The sequence below is a fragment of the Callospermophilus lateralis genome, unplaced genomic scaffold (assembly GCF_048772815.1).
Source record: "Callospermophilus lateralis isolate mCalLat2 unplaced genomic scaffold, mCalLat2.hap1 Scaffold_205, whole genome shotgun sequence".
Taxonomy (NCBI): domain Eukaryota; kingdom Metazoa; phylum Chordata; class Mammalia; order Rodentia; family Sciuridae; genus Callospermophilus; species Callospermophilus lateralis.
The window spans coordinates 1569588-1591914 of NW_027513036.1; positions in this window are offsets into that span (position 1 = coordinate 1569588).

A 22327-nucleotide genomic window follows, 5' to 3' on the forward strand; every position below is an offset into this window, starting at 1 on the left:
ATTCACTTGGCTGCAGCTAATTCTTTGTTAGGAATTAGATTAAGTGGTGAAGGACTCTGGTTGTAGCTCTGAAATGATCATGTATCCTCATTGATTGTACAATCTCATTAGCTTTCTATTTGTACAAACAAGGTTTCTTTGCTTCATCTAATTGCACTTTACAAGTATCAGGTTCTATTGAGAAGATGAAATCCAAATCTAATACAAGGTGTGCAGAGATGCAATTGCAAAGAATTTAGATTATTGCCTAATTCACACTCCTCAACTCCTTAATGCAAAGTGATGGAACTTCAGGCTCTTTGTTTTTGTACAAATTTGTTTGTTTTTCCATTGAGAAAAGCAAAGTGTATTTAATCAATGAATTTTAAATGGCTATTACTACATCAATATCAATTTTAATTTTTAAGAAACCAGTGCAAATAATTGATGTAATTTAAAACTCCAATTTTATAATATTAAAATGATAACATTCTTTTCAAATTAATGAAAAAATAGTTGCAAATTATGTTTACAAATCAAAACAATTAATAAAACAATGAGATAACATAGAAAGCAGTATTGAAGACTCCTCTGGTTTGGACCTAGAGTATCCCCCAAGGACTCATGGATTGAAGACTTACTTCCCAATGCAGCAATGTTCAAGAGTAGTGATTTGGAGAAGTGATAAGGTCATGGGGGCTCTGACTTCATCAATGGATTAATCTCCTGTGATATTCATAGATAAATAGATTATTATTGAGAGGTGTTGAAAACTGTAGGAATCAGAGCCTGGTTGGACGGAGTGGGTCCTCGGATGCTTTCCCTTGTGGACCATATCTTGTCCCTAGTTCTTTCCTCTCCTTCTGCTCTCTTGTCTTTATGTTCCACTGTGACCTCTCTACCATGATGCTCTGCCCTACCATAGGCCTGTAGCAATGGACTCAGTCAACTATGGACTGAAAGCTCTGAAACAATAAACTAAAATAAATCTTTCCACCTTTCAGTTGTGTTTCTCAGGTATCCATCATAGCAAAAAAAAAGAGACAGAAAAAAAATTAGCTGCAGCCTTGTAAGATTTTTTTTCTAGTATTTAACATGATGTTACCAATGCAAGTATTATTTTAGAATTCCTAGTATCTTGACAGATGGAGACAAGAAAAAATAGGTCCATGTATATTGTAGCTAATATGTGAATTTCAGACAGATGAGAGAATTAAAGTAATAATTACTGCCTTTCAGGTATCAATCTGAAACCAGATTGAAGTTTTAATGTAGTGAGGAGTATGGATTCTTATCCAATTATAATCCTGTTCTATAATTTAACTGCCAATGCATAATAATGATTGTGTCTATGACAAACTTTCTACTTTCATAGTAACCCTGAAATACATGAATTTTCCACAATACATTTTGAGTGTATTTTTGGTTGGAAGACTATGTGTGTTTGCATATAAATATGAGCTAACTTTACTCATCCAGTTTAGGTGTCAGTTTTTGCAAAATGATTTTCAAAGATCTGTATACCTTTTAATTCTTTTAAGAAATTTATCAACTATTTCAATTACACTAGTCCCACCACACCCATGGATTTAGTTCCTTCAGTTTTTATAACTTGTAGTCAACTTTGACCCCATAATATTAAATGGAAAATTTCATAAATAAATAAAAACATATATTTTGAGTAGCTTTTATTACCACATATAACTGATATACCTTATTATTATTGTCTTTAATCTCTTACTAGGCCTAATTTATCAATTACTGTATACTAATATAGAGAGAATATATAGTTCTATAAATGGGAAAAGTTGTATTTAGGGTTTAGTAATATTGGCAACTTCAATCTTCAGGGAATATCTTAGAATATATACCCTTCAAATAAGATGAACCCAGTTAACTCCAGTGCAATTTTCTCTTTGCATTTCCATTGAATTAGATCTTGGCCAGCAATAAATGCCTATAAAGAACATTATTGAGAACAGGAGATTATTGCCTCAGTGTTAGAGCACTTTCCTCGCAAGTGTGAGGCACTGGGTTCAATCCTAGCACCATATAAAAATAAATAAAGGCATTGAGTCCATATACAACTAAAAAAAATAAATAAAAAAGAACATTATAAAATTTCAATATTGATTATGACTTTATAATCTTATAGTTTCTGACTTTTGTAATTTCATGGCATTCATGTAGAATAACAGTTGTATTTTGAAAAAATTCACTGACATATGTAAGGATAAAAGTGGTATCTTTAATCTAAATTTTTGTAGTTCTAAAAATTGTGTGTGTGCCTATAAGGCACTTGTATGTATGTCTGCAGATATAATAAATGGTGGATGTATGTAAAAACAAATATAAAGATACTTTTGTGTTGGTAAGCACATGACAAAAAAGAATGCAGTGAAGCAAACTGCACAGCATATTAGCATTTGGTAAAAATAAATTTGGTGATAAAGTGTGTACCTTTTTTTGTTACATTCAAGCAATGTTTGGTACTTTTAAAATTATGAAAAAACATATATATTTGTGCATGACATACACTTTTTTATGCTGGTTCAGCGATTCAGATAATACATACAAAGAGTTACCAAAACCACCTAGAATTCTGTCCCAAGTTTCAAATTAATTTTATTAACACCAGACAGCCTTCACATTATAGTAGAATTCTCTAATTTGCTAAGTATTGTTCATAAAACACTGTAAGTCAGGTATTTTATCTCTTAATCACATGTACTAACAAGTTTCAAGGTGTAGGAAATTTCTGTAAGCTAATAAACAACAGGAGCAGATTTGAAAGAAATCACAGTTTTCAAAAGTCTGTGTTTTTCTTTTTTTCTGTTTTCCCATGTGTGAAAGTATCAACTTTCTCTTCACAAAGTACAATTAAAATCCAGCTGAGACTTTTCCATTCTACATACAGAAAACAAATCTATTTCACAACACAAAGTACATTAAACAGATTTAGATCTTTGATTAAGTACATCATGTCATTTTTTATTCTTTCTGATGTTTTAATTCCAGGCCATTATGCTAAAATTGCCCCACTGGATACTAAACAGGTAGATAAATACACTTACTATCCTAATTAATGATTTTATTTATATAAATGATTTTGAAGTGTTGAACTCCAAAAAAAATGAGATACATCACTAGCACAAGACTTTGCTTTGGAGAAAATAATTACATGATGGAAGACAATTTTCTCCTGTGAACTGTACCTAATTTATGGAGAAATGCAGTTCTCACTTTTGCGACATTGCAAGAATTTTTGGTTTATCTCTCTGACTCATTCAGCACATTTCAACAGAACAAGGAAGGAGTTTTATTAAAGGGCTGGGCAATAAAGATTAAATAGAACTCTTGAGACATGATGATATTTTTCCTTATGTGGGAGGATGCCTTCTTTTTCAGAGATTATGACCAACTGGGATTACCCCATTTGCTGCCTTTGCATTACTGTAAAGACAAATATAAACCAAATGAAATATTTTTAAGGATTGTTTTATTTTTTTCCAGAATAAGGACACATTTTTATTGTCCTATAGCTGATTTTTTACCATACTCTCTGTTAGCCAGATTATACATTCCACTGAATTTAAATAGACACAAAATATATCAGCCTTCTACCTGCATACTACAGAGAAGCTTATGCACCATTTGACAATGAAATTAAGACTAAAATGATGTTAGCAGCATTTGGATACGCTGTTTGCTATGTCAGTGTTTCAAAACACCTGATTCAGGAACATAAATGTAGATCAGTGTAAATAAAAATATTTACAAGGACTTTCTTACTTTTTAATAAACTATGGATAACAGGAAATTATAAAAGAAGGAGCCTGCTTTCTGGAGGTCCCATGCACTAATGTGACTTCTAGAATGCCAACAATTGTGTTGTTACATGTTAACCTTTTTATAAACCTTATTTTTAGGTCTCTATATTAAAAAAAAGTTAAAATTGAGTTATTAGTGTCTTAAATTCAGTATGGAGGAAAAAATAGAGTTTGCACTTTTTAGAAAAAGATTTTTAGATGTGATGAAATATTCATGGGAAACAAATTAGTAAGGTCTTTCTAAACAAGAGATTTGGGGAACTTCCTATATGTTTTTCATATTGTTAGTAGTTGTAAGACTTTATCCAATAAATTCTGAGGCTGTAAGTTTCTACTTATATTTAAAAAATGATTATTATCTTACATGAAGCTTAAATCTTAAACTAAAAATTAAACAGTAAATCTTAAAACTAAAAATTAAACTAGAAATTAAATAGTATAGAATGAATAAACATGTAATATTTTCTTTAGAAAGGTTTATTATAATCTTTTACCACCACAATGTTCTCACAGAATATCAAAAAAGTAGGTAAAAATTTTTGTATTATCCCATTATTAAATAAGAAAAAAATAACTGAGAACACAGATAATTAAATGTAAGAGTCTGTAAACAAGTCTGAATGGCACCTGGCAAAATGCCAGAGGGAGTGGTTTGTGAAGTAACACCAGTGAGCCATCAAGTGTGGAGATTCCTGATTGGTGACTGCTGTATCTAGTTTATGTTAATTAGATAAGCTGTGTGGAATGTATAAATACCGCTTCTGTCCTACAATAAACAGCTCCCATTCCTGCTGTATCAATCTACACAAGTTCCTTGTCACCCCCAGGTTATTTTGCTGCAGCCGGACTGCGGCAATTAAAGAATGTTTCTGGACTTTTATTTTATTATTTTTTACTTGAAAATACACAATACAACCCATGGAGAACAGATTATGGAAAATCAGAAGCAGTCCCACTCAAGTATAGGTTATGCACCAGGGACTGGAGTTATGAGTAGCTTCCTTCCAGGGTCTCAGCTCCCTGCTATAATTAGAAGTTTTCAGTAAATAATTTCTATTGTACTTTACAACTCATATTCTGTCATTCTCTGAAATTTTACAGACTTTGGACTTTTTAGAAAATAATGTATCACTTTTCAATCTCAAATAAGTTTGTCATCATTTTCATCCTTAACCACCTAGCCTTCCATTTATCCACATGCATGCTGCTATTTCTTTGCCTCCCTTTGAAGGTCTCATTTTTCTAAAGTATGTGGCTGAATGAACTAGATCACCATTCCTAATCTGGATAACTAATGATGGCAGCTTAAGATAAAGTTAGCTCTTTTGGAAGGCACATTAAATTCCAAGCATATATCAAGCCTACTATGGACTAAAATATCTATGTGCAAATGCTTGAATATACATAAGATCTGTCTCTTCACATGGCTTATGTAATGTAGTGAATTTCAACTAGGCATATAAAATTCTGCCTAGAGATTATTCAATATGCCCATACAGTCTCTTTCTCACCTTGACAGTCACTTCACACCATTCTTCTGAAATTATCTCTTCCCCATTCTCCATTGTCATCCATGGCAGATAACTATAGTGACTATATAGAAATTAAACCAATTAGAATAGATCAACATATCTACCACTTATCAGCCTCTGAATCCAAACACTCTGTTTTCTCTCTTATTATCAAATTCTCAAATAGCAAGGGCATTATAGCAAAACCTCACCTCTTCCCCAAGTAAGTTACACCTTTATGCTCAGTGATTCCATTGGCCTATTTTCATATTATTATTCCTTTATTTAAAAAATAAATAAAAACAATAAGATTAAATAAACATTTCTTTACCACTCTATTTCTTCAAGTTTGGTGCTAAAGCTCTTAAAAACAGACTTGTTAATACATATTAATTTTAACTCTTTTCACTTGTTAAAGCTACCCTTAATCAGCTTTCTTTCCTTATCTCCTTCAAATAACTGCACCTTAAATATGCTATAATTCCTCAATAGATTTGAATATTCCACTAATTCTAAGTTTTTATTTTCCCTGTCTCAGAGAGATTTGATTATATATCTTGACTTGCATTTTCACTTACTTCCAGGTCACTACAGCTTGTTTTCACTTCTGCTAACTTCTGAAAACAAATCTCCTGGGATCTTCTACCTCCCACCTCCCTTCTTCCATGGTCAGCTAATTTGATAGAGCTGCAGGTCTCAATCCTTTCTCCTTTTTTGTTTTCTGTCTATATTATCTGATTCAAGCTTCAGATTTTAAATACTTTCTTACTGTGTGATTCTTGAGTTTATGTCCACAACCAATAAGTGTACACTTACCTTCAGCCTTATGTCTGACTGGCTTGTGTACATTTTTATTTAGGTGACCGACAGACACTTCAAAGTTGGTATGTGTTGTAGGCAGAACAAAAATTTGCATGTCTTCATCTCTAGAACCTATGAATTAGAAAAAGACTTTTGCAGGTGTGGTGATGTTAAAGACCACAGTGAGGAGATAATTCTGCATTCTTTAAGTGGGTCCTTTATGATTATATGGTTTCTTAAAAGTGGAAAACATTTTCTCAGCCTCATGGAGATGTGACTACATAAGAATAGTCAGAAAATGCAACAATGCTAAATTTGAAGGTGGGAGAAGAAACTAGATAGAAGCTGAGGAATGAAGATGGCCTTCTGATCCTAGAATAAGCTGGAAAATATACTCTCTTCTAGAGCTTCCAGAAAGGAAAGTAGCCAACTAATTTTGGCCTTCTCATCCCAGAATACCAAGAAAAGGAATTTTCATATTTAAAACCTAAGCTTGTATGGTATCTTGTTGTGAAAGAAAACTAATATGATGCAAAGGAAAAAAAATTTAAAAAGCTTTACCCACAGATTTTGCCTGTCCCTCTATGACAGGTTGAATAAGATGATTAATTTTCAAAATCTATCTGTCAATACTTTGAAATAAGTTTTTTTTTCTAGTTTTTTTTTTTTTTTGCATTTTCAGATTGGGAGATTTAAATCTAGTTTAAGAAGATGAATATACTTTCACTTCCTTAGCCATACTAAAATTAATAAAATATGAGTTTCAATTTTTTTATTTTTCTAATTTGTAAGCAATATAGACAACTAATTAATTAATTAATATCCTCTCTTTATTTTTAATCAAACAGTAATTGTACTTGATGGAGATGTTAGGAGAAAAACTGGATATATATTTTCTCACTTCCTTTTACGTCAAGAATTATTACTCTCCATGCCAAAATTATTATTTCAGTTTTTCCTCATGTTTAAACTTTATTTTGAATGAATATACATTTATAATTTAGGAAATTCTGGTAAAAAGTGTTAGAAATAATTTAAAATTATAATTCATTTGTTAGTGAAAAACACCACCATAGAAATATTTCTATTCCAAAATAGTCTAAAAATATAAACTGCCTAAATCATAATGCTATGAATAACACAGTAATAAAAAATTCATGTACCTGTGATAATTAACTGGGAACCATGAAGGCTTCAGTAACAATGTAAAACTGTATTGCAAAACCCAAATATTTCTATTCATTAAGATAGCTTTTTTTTTGGGGGGGGGAGGTGTAATAGTTTTGAGTTTTTTCTTACATACAACCAAGTATATAAAATCTAAGAGACCCCCAGATCACAGTTACATAAGCAAACACTCATGTAATCAGCCTCCAAGTTACAATGTGAGCAGCTAGACCCTGAAGTACCTCTCATGCCCACTTCCTATCAATATTTAACCTCTGCCTCCTCCAAATATAAGCTTTCTCTTGATTTTGTTTGACTTTCATATAAACTCTAAGCACATCATGTTTACTTTCCAACTCTTCTGCTTACTAGTGTCATCTATATTGTTTTACCTAGAAATAATTTGATTTTTGTCTCAATAAAATAGTAAACTGTAGTTCAAGAATATGAAAATATATATATTCAGGATACTGTTATTGAATGGACTTTGGTCATTTATAATTTTGTCAATTATAAATAAAGTTTCTGTGAACATACTTATAACTATTTTTTGCAGACACATATGCACTGCATTGTCTTGGGTTGATTCTAGAAGTTAAATTACCTGTCATTTTATAGAGTAAATGTATGATTAGCTTGAGTTATACTGCCAAACACTTTAACAATGTGATTATCTCACTTTAACTTTCATTCCAATATATGCAAGTTACAGTTGCTCATACAGTTCTTAACAGTTAGCATCAATTTTTCAAATTATAATATCAGCTATTCTTGTGGCCCTATAGTACTATCTAATTTAATTAGCTTCTTCTTTCTTTCTTTTTTTTTTTTTTTTTTTTGATTCAAGGGTGTTGGGTACTTATCTGTGTCATTATTGACTGTTAAGGAATTGCCCCCTATGAAATAGCTACTCATTTCTTTTGCACAGATTTACAGTAAGAGGCCTATCTTGTAAATCTTTTAAAAGTATCCAAACAGAAATTATCTTTCTTTACATTAAGCTCTAACATACACAATAAAGTAAATTTCACTTGCTTACATTAAACCTAAATAGTGGTATAAAAAGAGCATCTGCCTGACTCGTCTTTAACCACAGCAATAATTGAGAGAATTGCAAAATGATCTTTTTCTCTGTGATTGAAGTATGCATCATACCAATGTGCTGCGTAAATGTAGTTAAATTTAATTAAATCAAATGCAAGATACACACCTTTAGTTAGACTTAGGTAAAATTCTGATCCCCACATATAGAGCATCTTCAAGGCTAATAGTGTGATGGTGATGGGAGGAAGGAAATTGTGATGTGAAGTGAAACAGCAAAAATAAAAGCAATGGACAGATCATAGTGATCACATAACACAGCTAAGTATTTTAAATACAATTTACATGTGAAAAAAAAGGTAATTTCAAGTTAGGGGTTCTTCTCTTTTTTTTAAAGAGAGAGTGAAAGAGAGAGAGAGAGAGAGAGAGAGAGAGAATTTTTTTAATATTTATTTTTTTTAGTTTTCGGCGGACACATCTTTGTTTGTATGGGGTCCTGAGGATCGAACCCAGGCTGCACGCATGCCAGGCGAGCGCGCTACCGCTTGAGCCACATCCCCAGCCCCTAGGGGTTCTTCTTGAAAGTTGAAACAACATACAACTGCAAAGCTGATCTTGTTAACTTTGAAAACTGTAGGCAATTTAGGATGGCTAGATATTAATGGAATTCGGTAAGGGTGTTGTTAATGGAATCATCTTGCATCGAATAATGGATATCTTAAATACAATATTGGGTATGTTTAATAATTTTAGGAAAGGGGAGTGTAAAGGAGGATATGGAAACTCTTTTTGCAATGGAGTGACAGTCTGAGCATTGCATTTGAGAATTAAATCAATGGAGTGGCTTGACATATGTACAGCAGATCTCAATATAGGAATACAAGTGTGAAGGTGTTGCTAGCCTCTTGTCGATAGATAATATAGAATAGTCCAGGCAATTGCCAATTAGTTTGGAAGGAACTAGTTGAGCTGAGCTTTATTTATGAGTTTAGATTTACAAAAATTAACAAGTGGTTGATTAGAGGTAAGCAATTAAATTAATGGTGGCAAATAACTTTTACTAAAGATGAGTTATATTCTTAAAGTTTTTCAAAAACAGTTGCTACTTAACTAATTGAATAATGTGGTCTGGAGCTTGAGAGGTATCAGATTTACAAATAAAATATTAGAAATAATATAGTGATTATATTGCACGTCATGAGAATAGATAATAGCATCCAGGAGAGACTTTATGATTGTATGTATATATGTATTCATGTATTTAGTATACAGTGAATTAGGGTAGAAATAAACACAGCATATTTAAGAAAGCAATATCAGAATGAAGATAAAGTATGAAGTGAGCCATTGGCTCTGTTAGGTGGAATGCTACTTGATAGCATAGCTGACTTTTTGGCTATGGTCAGGGCTTTGGATTGTCTCAAGGTGGTGTTATAGAAAGCTACAGGAGGATTAAAAGCAGACTTCTGAAAAGACCTAATTTACATTTTTGAATAATTATCCTGGTTCTGACTGCACTGTGAGCATAGACAGCAGTGGACTGCATTATAAGTCGGAAGTTCTTAGTCAACTACTGCTATATCTTAGGTGAGGATGACAATGGATGCAAAGGGATTAGTACTGGGCATAATGTGAACTTTAGAATATATCATAAAGCTAGAGATAATAGGAATTTCTGATTTAGCATTTGTGAGAAAAAGAATAATCAGTAGTGAATTCTGGGTTTTTATCTTTTTTAATCTTAGTTATCAAATAAGTAGTGATTGTTCTGCAATCTTACAGAAGAACCAGGATATGTGGAAGTGGAATGAAACTAAAATTTAATTTTGAAATTCATATTTTTTCACTTAAGTGAAAATGTTAAAAGTATAATTGACATAAATCTGGACTTTATGAAGAACTCATGACTGAGGATATTAATTTGGGACTATATTAAAGACTCATGCAAAGATATGGGTTTAGTCATGGTGATTCAGATATGAATGAGAACAGGAATTCTTGTGTATTTCAACCAAAATTTTCAAACAATTATAAACATATTTTTTCTCATTTGCATGTATAAAACCTATATTCGATATCAGCTGTGGAATTGACATGTAAGTTTTGATTTTAACTTCATTGTTTAATGCATTTATGGGTTAAGGACAAAGTAAATATATTCAACAGTGAGCAAGGAAAGAATCAAGATCCAGAGAAGTTTGATGTAGTCATTTGTTCAAGAGAAACTAATCTGAATTAAATGTATGTGAAATACGGTTCCATCACTCTAGTTCCAGAGTATATAATCTGGTTTGACTGATGAGTCTGATAAGATTCTTCTCTTACTCTTTGATGATAGTAGGCTGGAGAATGTTCGGGGGCAGGGGTGAGGGGCTCCCTCTTTAATCTATCATATTTGCACTGGCCATGATTGTCATTGTGCTTTGTGTCCTATGTTATAGCTTTTATCTCTTAACTGCTGTGCAGGAAATCATCTAATTAATGAATCCATTTCCTGACTCTCTCCAGTTCCTTACTATACTGGTACTATCCTGATTCAGAATGTCTGCTGTTTCCTGTCTTCATTATCTTCCCAATATCTCTCATTTTAATCTTTGTCCATTCAAAGCTTACTGAGTAGGGAAATTCCATTCTGTAACTTCTAATAGTCATTTAAACCCTGTTATAGCAATTGGCCACATTGAGACTGTATCTACTGCCTCTGCTGCATGTCTATTTGGTATTAGTTTTTAAAATTCTAATGTTTTAGTATTGGAGAACACCCCTATGATCTTCAGAACTTGGAACTTCAAATGTAAAAAGATTTGTTCCATTATTTTCTTTTCAATAGGTTTATTGACATAATTCACATACCACACAATTCACCAATTTAAAAGTGTAGAATTCAATGGCTTTTAATATATTTATACAGTTGCATATGTATTGTCTCAATTTTGCATTTTTATTACCCACAGAAGGAGTCCCGTACTCCTTATCCATCTGATAATTAATTGATTGAATAATTAATGTTTCAGTAATAGGACATCCTCATCATTTTTTAAAATTTTATTTTGAGACACAGTCTCACTGAGTTGCACTGGCTAGTCTTAAATTTGCAAATCTCTTGCCTCAGCTACCTGAATAACTGCTATCAGAGGTATCTACCATGACCAGTTTCATGGAAAATAAAACAGAGAAGGGATAAAGAGGTGTGGGTTTGAGTGAGGAAAGAGGCAGTTTCAATTATAGGTAATGTTTAAAACAAATATGAAAGAAATGAGCCAGGCCTGATATTTTAAAACAGTGAAATAGATAATTAAAGCCCTTTTATATAATATTTTAAAATATTTGGGGTATGTTGGCTAAGTCCCTCTCCCTATATTATCAGTAAGGTATCTTATAATTGGAATTGTTTGCTCTTGAAAACATTTTCAAACATAGAAACCCACTATTCTTGCCATACTAACATTAATGGCAGCACTAATAATAAGAGTGTTCAAGTGTGAATATTAGCAGTTGACTATTATGTTTCCAAGAAAACTCCCCACACATGGAAAGATTTCCATATAAATAGACTAATGTTGTAATACCAGTTCTTCTTGTAAACCTACTTGTTCTGACAGATAAGAACCTGCACCTCTGATCTCAGAGTTTCTGATATGGATGTTGTACATGTGTTTCTGTGATGGGTAGCTTGAAGAGTGTAATGCTTCATTACCCCAGGTCATCTTACACTTATCTCTCTCATCGATTGAGTACATAAGATGAAATGGTTAACAGGTTCAAACCACTGTGGCAGGAATAGGATATACAGTACATAATGAGGAGAGCATTCCTCTCCTCACCTCTAAATGCCTATAGCAATGTTGTTGCAAATGTGTGCATTTGATTTTGCATGCAAAGAACATTTTCAAATGAATAAATTGTTAAGCACTTGACCCTTTAAAGTAACTAATGATTATGATTACTCTAAGAGCAGTTTAATCACTGCTAATAATTCCAAATACTGCTTTACTGTTTGTTTATACAGTGGTACCACAAACTGCATTCAAGTAGATATATTTTGCACAGATTAAAAAAATGGGCAGGCCATATTCCTGTTACTAAGTTTGAGGAATGATGCTAACCTTGCCCCATATGGTTTCTAGGTGCCTCTTCACAAATATTTTGCTTTTCTAACCACTTTCTGTTCTGATCATTAATCCTGAATGTTAATTAATCATTTCCTATCATTTTTAAAATATTTTTTCATTGGGGTTTCACTAAGCAATGTAATGTTTACTTTTTTCTGGTGTTAATTCTTTTACTATCAGAGTTCTACTCCATCCATTTTTTTATGATTTAACATTGTACACATTAATATTTGACTTTTACCTAGGTTATAAATAAAAACTCAAACATTTCCCCATACACATATGCAAATATATGCAATAAAATAAACTAAATATACCTGCATATTATGCATTTATATATATTTGTATCTTTTATTTCATAAATGTATATGTAACTGTATACATTAAAAAAGTGCTATATAAACAGCCTTGTGTGTTAGGGTCTGTAAACAAGTCAGGATGGAGCTTGCCATTTTGCCAGAGGGAGTGGTTTGTGAAGTAATGCCAGGGAGCCATTAAGTGTGGAGATTCCTTATTGGTTGACTGCTTGTATCTAGTTTATGTTAATTAAGATAAGCTATGTGGAATGTATATATACCTCTCCTGTCCTACAATAAACAGCTCCCACTCCTGCTATATCAATGTACACAAGTTGCTCGTCACCCTCCCCCCCGACCCCGGTTATTTTGCTGCAGCTGGACTGCAGCACTTGTGCATGTGACTGGTGCAGAATTAAAGTTTTCTGAGAATGGATATCTGAAATTTATATTATTATTCTTCAGCTCTGTTAGATCATGCCCAAAAGAAAATGTTCTTCAAGGCAATTGTAGCAAATTTATAGGATCAGCAATGCATCAGATGTATGTCATTCTTTATACTTTGGCAGGGTCATATCATTTTTCACATATTGTTTTTTTTCTTGGTTTTGTTGTTGTTTTTTTTCTTGTTGTTTCTTTGTTAAACAAAGCTAATATCATATTCAGCAGTCAAATGTCAAATAACCTAAATTCCATATGGAAGTTCTGATCTTTGAAGTGTAAGTTTTCACAGTGCTAAATTGGTAATTGATTTTAAAAATATCATGCCTAGATCGTTAGTCTTTCTGGTGCTCCTCTTCCCTTTTTGTCTTACTGTTCCAGTTAGATTAGTACATGAAGAAATATGAGTCTCTTTGCTCGCACATTTTCACTTGTAAGGTACCTCAGAGCATGGAAAGAAAATTGGCTTTGGAAAAAAACATCTATCTGAGTCAGGGTTTTGCTAGCTGTGGGCAAGTCCCCAGCTTTTTATTAATTCAGCCATCTCATGAAAGAAAAAGGAAGGAAACAAAGCATATTAATAATAATACTTATTAATAACAGAAAATATAAACTCTATAGTCTGGCAGAGTTCCTGCTTAATAAAATGTGGTTAATATTTTTATTAAGAAGACTTCATATCCAAAATCTTAGCTTTCATTTCACTTTTCTACCTTACCTGACAATTTCATTTTGTCATGTCCTTCTTTACTGATGGATTTGTTTTGATCTATAAACAGGCTTATAATTGAATAATTTTTCATTTTTAAGATTCAAAAATATATTGTCATAATTGGCATTACATTACAATAAATTTTGCCACCTAAATATCAGTATTTTTTCTCTTTTCCTTCATTTTTCTCACTCTCAATAGATATTTTTGTCAAATTTAAGGTAATTTTATGAAAAAAAGAAGTTTTCATTTTAAAAGAAAAAATTCCTGTGGATATGTATGCCATTTTTAGAAGGGGATGAAGAAATACTTTCAGTATTTAACTCTTGTTATGCATAATAATGTGTACTCTATTAGAAATATTCAAAGAATAGTATTAAGTGGCAAATAAAGTAGGTTTTTAAAGAAATAGCTCTAAATTATAGATTTCAATTTGGATTAAAAACAATATGCTTCCATGTTGTGTCCATATGAAAAGAAATTTAAATGTTAGTATTCAATCAAACATGACTAAGTGTGAAAAGCTGGTAGGAAGGATTGCTAAAGAATTTTGGTTAGGGACCCAGAGATTTCCTAAAAGAGAATGCAATCACATTTTCCTAAGCCCAACATATGGAGCTTAAGAGAATATCAAGCCACATTCACTGAAGTAGAGTGAATTTGTAGGAAGCCAGATCTGTGTCCCAGCCTCTCAGAGGATGTTTAGGTTATACAGAAGCAGAACTGACCAAGAAACAGTGCAATGTGCATACTCAATCTGTCAATCATTGTGAATGACACTGCAACCTTCAGGAAGTCAAGACTCTAATCTGTAAAAAAGCAGGAGACAGTATGATGGTGGAAAAGCAGCTAAAAAGATCACTGGGTGAGCAATATATGAGAGACACCTGAGTTAGGTGTGTGTGACTTCCCCTTGCCCAGGGACTCTGGGGGACAAGGTGAATAGGAGGCTGAAGCAACAATAACCAAAGAAAACTCACATCAGCATTTGTCAAAATGCATCTGTTGTTTCTACATTATGATGGCAATTAAAAGAGGCATCTTAAGGACACTTTAAATAAAAAAAATAGTGAATAACTGGCAATTTACAAATATTTAAGTTCTAATTCAGAATTCAGATTTAAAAACAAACATCAAAAAAATATTTATTAATCAGATAATTTCTGCTCAAACTGAACATTGTCTCTCTCTCTCTCTCTCTCTCTCTCTCTCTCTCTCTCTCTCTCTCTCTCTATCTCTATCTCTCTTCCACCACACCGACACACATGTACATACACTCACATATACCCACACAGGAACACATGTCTACAAGCTAGTAAGAGTGTTCCCACCAAATAGACCATGCAGTTTTGTCTTGCCCTTCCCAGCTTCTGGAACTATGAGAAATAAATCTCCGGAGTTTAAGCCATCCAAGTCTATATACTTTGTCATGAAACCCAAGCTAATATGGAAGCAATTATATGAGGAATAAAACCAAAATATTTTTTACTGGAAAATGTTATAGACTTAAAATATTATTCATTTATACCATAATTGAATGTTAACCATGTGCCAGATCCTACCTATCTGAAATAACATCATCAGTTTTTTCAGTTGAATGCTGAGACCTGAGATACAGAGAAGATAAGTACCTTGTCTAAACTTTGTTGCACATATGGCACGTGAGGAACCCAAGGTTATAAACTGGGTCCCTAATTTTCCAACCACTTTTCTAGAATTAAAAGTGAAGAAGGGTCTTCATATTTTACATGGTATGAAGTTATTCCTCTGTGATATTTTGTTTACTTGAAATAATTGTTTATTGATTGATTGATTTTGTATTGAACCAGGGGCACTTGCCCCCTGAGCCACATCCCAGTTCTTTTTATTTTTATTTATTTATTTTTTAATCTACAGAAAAGGCCTTGCTAAATTGCTGAGGCTGGCTTTGAACTCCTGATTCTCCTACCTCAGACTCCTAAACTGCCTGGATTATAAGATTATAAATGTGATCCACTGTGCCCAGCTTTATTGCTTCTCTTAGATGATCAATTATTTGAAATGCTAAGTTAAATGTATGAGTAAATTATAAAATTTCTATTTTTGATAAAGAATATAAATTACTCTGGTTAAAGATGCTATTGCAATTTCATGAGCAGTGTTCTCTGAAGGCAAGTGACAGAGAAGTTCCATGTGTGATTTTTAGTGGTGGAAAGTCATCCAACTATGAACTAGGAGGTTTGTTTTGTCTTACATTTTTCTTACTAATTGGTTTGGTGGCCTGAGTCCCATATCTACAAATGTTTCATTGGTTATTGTGTTTTGTTTTATTTTTCAATCTCTAATATTGCATTAGTACTTGCTTCCATGACTGCCTGTCTGTTGTGGATTAGAGAACATGAGAAATGATCCCATAAGATTTAACATATGGGTTGTTGAAGTATACTTTTTCATCAAGTAGTTCATGCCCTATTTGGGGAAGGAGGGATGTGAGGACTGAGGGTTGGATTTCCTTTATCATCTAGCTAATCATTGTCAGAGCATAGTTATAATGCAGGATTATTTTATTGTTATGTGGTTCTACAGAATCATGTATCTCAGTGTTAATCTAAATGATTCCCCCCCACAAGGGAGTTAGTGGGGGTGTCCTGCATCTTTCGTAGCCTTCAGATTTCCTTTGTTCTCATGCCTTCTCCTCCCATCCTGCTTACCAGACCAAAGGTGGAGTGATTAGGCTTGGAATGAAACTGCCCAGAGGTATAGGCAGAAATGAAGCCACCCAGGGATAATTCATCAACAACTCTTTGCTGGGAGGAACAATCTTCTGCAGGCAGATAACCTTGGCAAGAGGTTGGAGGAGGGGGAAGTGCTCTGGAGGTATTAGCATTTTATTTTCTTTGAATCAGCCTATCTTCCTGACCCAATCATTCATTATCTACATTGACTTTACTTTTGCCCAGGCCTTACTACCATGGAAGCCCATCCCTTTTTCTTTGTTATTTTGCAGCAGCTAAGTTGTTGAGGCTGGCCTGAAACTGGAGATCTCTTGCCTTTGGCTCTAAGTAGCTGGGATTATGGATGAAAGCCACTGTGCCCACCTTACCACTTAACTCTAAAGCATTTATAAGTAATAGCAGGATCAACTGGTTTCCAATAGTTGTAATTACACTTCTGAGAAAAGAAGCAGGAATTATACAGTTGGACTTATGTGGGAATCTTCAATTTGCATCATTTAATGCATTCATTGTTGTTAGTGGGTGCATAAAGACACATGTGAGTCATCTCCTTGACCCTGTCACACAGTGTGGCTCTCTCAGAGGGGAAGATTTATTACTATTTTTAAACCTAGGAGCTCTTGGAAGATTAATTTCTCTGTTGGATCTATTTATTTTACAAGTTTTTAGAAGCTATTTCAATTTTTAGAATGCTCGATGTACTCAACTTTCAATTCTTTTGGCAAGAACTTAGCTTTAACTTGTTTGTTTATAACATTACAGGAGAATGTGCTAAGTTGTAGGCATGGTGTTTCCAACAATTTCATGCCAAATAAAACCTAGATTTCATGAATATTCACGTATTAGTATCCAGAAAAAAATGTGTTTATGGAAAAGGCCTGAATGGATTTGGAACAATTTAATTTTCCCTTTTTATGAGTTATTTTAGTGTGTCATTGAATTAAAGGGCTTGCAACACAAGGAATATTTATTTTTAATCAATGATAGGCAGATCACACAAAATTTTAGAGTCTCAGTTCTAACCTAAAAAAAAAAAATCATGATGGTAAGTAGACATTAATGTAAAATCAGCTGACTTCCCAGAGCGAACAATCAACATTATTACAATACAGACTTATGGGCTGAGAAAATTATTGGGAGTTACCATTAAATGTTAGCTCTATTTCATGAAGTCTTAATATTATTAAATATTTGCAGTCTCTTCCAATATACCTAGTACTTTTTTCCTAATGCCAGAAGAGTCAGGTATCTCTGTGACCTTACTTTAATTTGATTTAAGCGTCAATACAAAAGCTTCATAGGCACATTGTGAAGTAAAGTGATTTATTTTTTTATTATTACCTCTGGGAATTATGGGGCTTCCTGGACATAAATTCCAAAGAGAGCCCCATTCCCTTGCACAGTAACAAAAAGAAAAGTCAATTGTAGAGACAAAAACTGGAATAGTTAAGTAAGGATGAAATTGGATTACATGTAACCATTAAATTATCCCTTTCAATGTAGAATTTTTATCTGTACCTGTTTTTATAGAACTTGACTTTGGAAAGTTTTAGAAAATAGATGTGTTGCAATGACACTTTAAAGGCAAACTATTCCTGATGCAAATCTTTGTTAACTACATTGATTTTAAATATTTTTTTAGTAAAATATAACAAAATAATCAAATTTTGACCAGATATTTTAACTAACTTCCTCATTATTACAACTTGCTTTTCTGACATCTCATTTCATATCATGTTCACACACATAAGATTTACGAGGCACTATGAGCACCATTAAATTTTTCTTTGATGATTCTGCTAAATTTATTTAATAACAAGGTCATGGACTTCACTTCTAAGTCAAAGTTTGTTTGTTCTATTGTAGATGTCTTTATTTTCTTTCAAATGAATGTCATCTTGAGGTCAGGGAAAGAGAAAATTTATGAATTACAGCAAATCAGACCAAATGAAGCAGAAATACTTAGAAGTTCAGTGTCCTGGGGTGAGGTGAGAAACTATCCCAAATACTTTGTGCTTGTGAAATGAGACCATTTATATGTTATTGAGCTCAAGAGTGAGCTAAATATCAAATTAAGTATTTCCATACACTATTTTTTAGGAACAGAAGAGTAAATGACAAATGATTATTTCTGAAGAAAAAATATTTGAATGTGTGATCATTTTTTTGTTGTTGTTCTAGTACTGTTACATTAGTAAACAAGATATTGTCTCCATTTACTTGGATAGTCTAAAAAGTAACATTCCAGTTCCTATTCATTAAAAAAGGAATACAAAACTGGAGGTCAGGCATGATACTGACCCAGTGGGAGAGATTGTTAAATAAATAAGTAAGGATTATCTATAAATTCACCAAAAGTTTGTAGAGTTTTTATCATATCAAGTATTATTTAAAGTACTAGAAATGAAACAATAAACTAATCTCTGAGAAAAGTCCACTTTTCAAGGATTAAATTTTAATATAATAGGAATATATTTTAAAATATTGTAGCAAAAGAGATATTTTAACTGATACCTGAATGCCAAGAAGTAGCCAAGCAAATAAGGGCAAAGGGCCAAGGCAAGAATAAACTCAGTTTGTCCAAAGAAGAGATTTGGTTGAGTTCAACTGCATAGGTAAAATAGAGTGGAGGAGGTTGGGGGCTGGGGACAACAGAGAGACTGGAAGATTTTAATCCAACTGATAATGGCAGGTAGTTAAAGACTTTCAAATAGAAAGTGAAGTACATGAAGTACATAGTTTACATTTTACAAAGATGATTCTGGTGGCTAATACTGCTATTTGAATGGTAGCAAAGGAAAAATCAGAGTATTATAGTTATCCCTAGATGACATTAACAGTATTTGGATAATGGTTAACACTAGACTTAGATGAAGATTTTATATTTTGCTCATTTAGAAGATGTGGATGTATAAGTAAAAGGAAAGTTAAAAAACATAATATTTGTCAATGTTAGCAATAGAGTAAGGAATGGTCCATGAATGCTATATGAGGAAACCCCACCGACAAAGAAAATAACAATTGTACTACTGGAAATTCAATGGCAGAAATGGTATAGGAACAAACCAGTGATGTAGACATCAAGCTCAAATAATTTATTTTTATTTTTATTTTTTAGTTGTAGTTGGGAACAATACCTTTATTTCATTTATTTATTTTAATGTGGTATTGAGGATCAAACCCAGGGCCTCACATGTGGTAGATGTGTGCTCTACCACTCAGTCACAACCCCAGCCCTCAAGTAGAGATAATTTTTAAGCACTCCAAAAATGTGATTAGATCAAAGAAGAAGAAATTAAGAATAATAATATAATTGGAGTCAGATTATAACCATATTAAGAAGTTTAGACATATCCAATAGAAAATATGAACATAGAGAATATATGTTTTGAGATTCTTATAATACATGAAGAAATGATACTACATTTTTTATAATTATTTTTAATGTTCTGAGAATTTTTATATATGGGTTTTATCAATCATGCTGTATAAAGCTGAAATAGATAGATAGATCAATCCTGGCATCCTCTCTTTCCAGGCAGGTTACCCAAGGGAAACAACCATGTAAGTTGGCAAAAGTGCAATGTTTAGAAAAATTTGATGCGGAAGTTTTATATTAGAGGAATCAAATGGGAATATGATTTCTCCATATGAATAATAGCTATAAAATAGCACAACTTATGATATTTTCTTATTATTTCCTTATTTTTTATTTCCTGTCTACTTTTCTCCTCTCCACTAGAATATGAGATAAAGATGGGAAGGGTAATTTTTTTCAGAAATTTATTGCAACCACTAGAAACTCTTCAGTGCCCCATACATCTGTTACATTATTATTTTCTAAACTGAATAAAGAAATAGCAGGAAAAAATGGTTTTATTTACAGAAATTGCATAAAGTTTAGACTTCAGTTGAGTCTTCAAATTAATGGGTTGACTGTGTATGACTAACTGAAACTATATATATTTTGGGTGCCCTCCCCTCAAATTTCTGATGAAGATATATTGAGGTAAATCAGATTTAAATTGTTTGATTTTCTCTTACTGATACACACAATCCTGGGAACCAGAGTCCACACCAGAATGACATTAATCAATGAGGCTCAAATTAGAAAAAAAAATGGTTTAACAGGTAAAAATGAAATGATCTTTTCACTTAGAAGAACTTTAGTCCTTAGAAACTGTAAAGTCAAAATACATTTCTAATATTCATAAAATAGTATGTGAGGATCACTTGTAGTCTGATGGCAGTTTGGGTCTCTTTTAGTTATAATTCAGTTCAGTATAGTCTGCAGGTTGGCTCAAGATTGTTGTGAGCAGATGGTGATTTTCAGAGAATGATTTGCAGTTCCTTCAATGAATATTTGAAAGAAAGCTGAAATATCATTCTAGAATGTTTTAAGAATGGGCTCAGCCACTTTAGTAATTATTGGCAATGTTGGGACTAGGACTCAGATTGTGTACCTATGCTTGTGTGTGTAGTTATATAGTTATATGTCAGGGTATATATTCACATAGTTTTTATGGCCTATAGTCATTCTTCTCTCACACAACACAATACTTCTCAGCCTCCCACTTTTGCTCATGTCGTCCTTAAAAACTGAGTTCCCCATTGCATTGATCATCATTATAGCCACTACCACTCTCTCACTGGCAGTTTCTCCAGAATGTCTACTTCCTCATTCCCTGACTACTGCCTCTTTTGACAGTGTAGACACTCAGAATCACCCACTGTGTAATTCCCCAAGCATGCATCTAGCAACAATGTAGATTATTGGTTTATATAGTGAATTCCCTTTCACTAGACTCTAAAATTTCTATATGTTCATTTCAATGGTGATGAAGCCAAGAAGTTACTATTACTCTTGACATATAAAAACTTACCAATAATTTGTGATTATAATTATTATCTTGTGATTAATATTTTGAGCCCTGTCTTTGGCTTTTCATGGAGAGATTCTTCATTCTTCTTAAAATGTAATCTTTCTTTCTTTTTTTCTTTCTTTCGCCAAAGGCACTCTCAGAAAAAATAAAAACAATTGCAGTAATAATACTAACAATGCTAGAATTACAAAATAATAATACTGGAATCTCCATTGGCATATAACGTGTATATTGCTAATTATTTTCTTGTTGAGTGTCATAGTAACTGATCAGAGAGTGATACATTTTCATTAATATACTCAATATGCTTTGATGATTCAGGTGATTAGCTCATTACAATTAGAAAGATAAACAACTTTTATGTCAACTGTAAAGAAATAACATATAGTGGTTTGTTGATTTGCTGCAAGAAGCTTTAATGAGACCATGCCCTTAATCATACACTGATCTTGAGGAGGAAGAGCAATCTGTGCCATTTTGATGTTCTGACTGAGCAATTTGCTGTTCTTCAATCCCTGCCTGTGAAACTGAACACTTTTGGCCTGTGCTTATGCAGCACTTTGTAGCATCTGGTGCTTGTCATAGTAAATGTTTTAGTTTCTCTTCCCTTTTATCCTTTCTTAAAGTGATTCATCACCAATGTAATGAAGGGGTTTTCAGGGTCACTGTGTAGCCATTCAAAGGGAGGTGGACGGCTAGCGTTGCCTGGGGATGAGAATAGCATGAAGAGTTTTCTGAGATAATTTTGCAGAGAATGTCCCTAAAAAATGTCACTTAACATAAAACTATACTCATCATGAGAACTGTAATAGATTTTAGTGGCTTTTTTGGAGTAGTTGT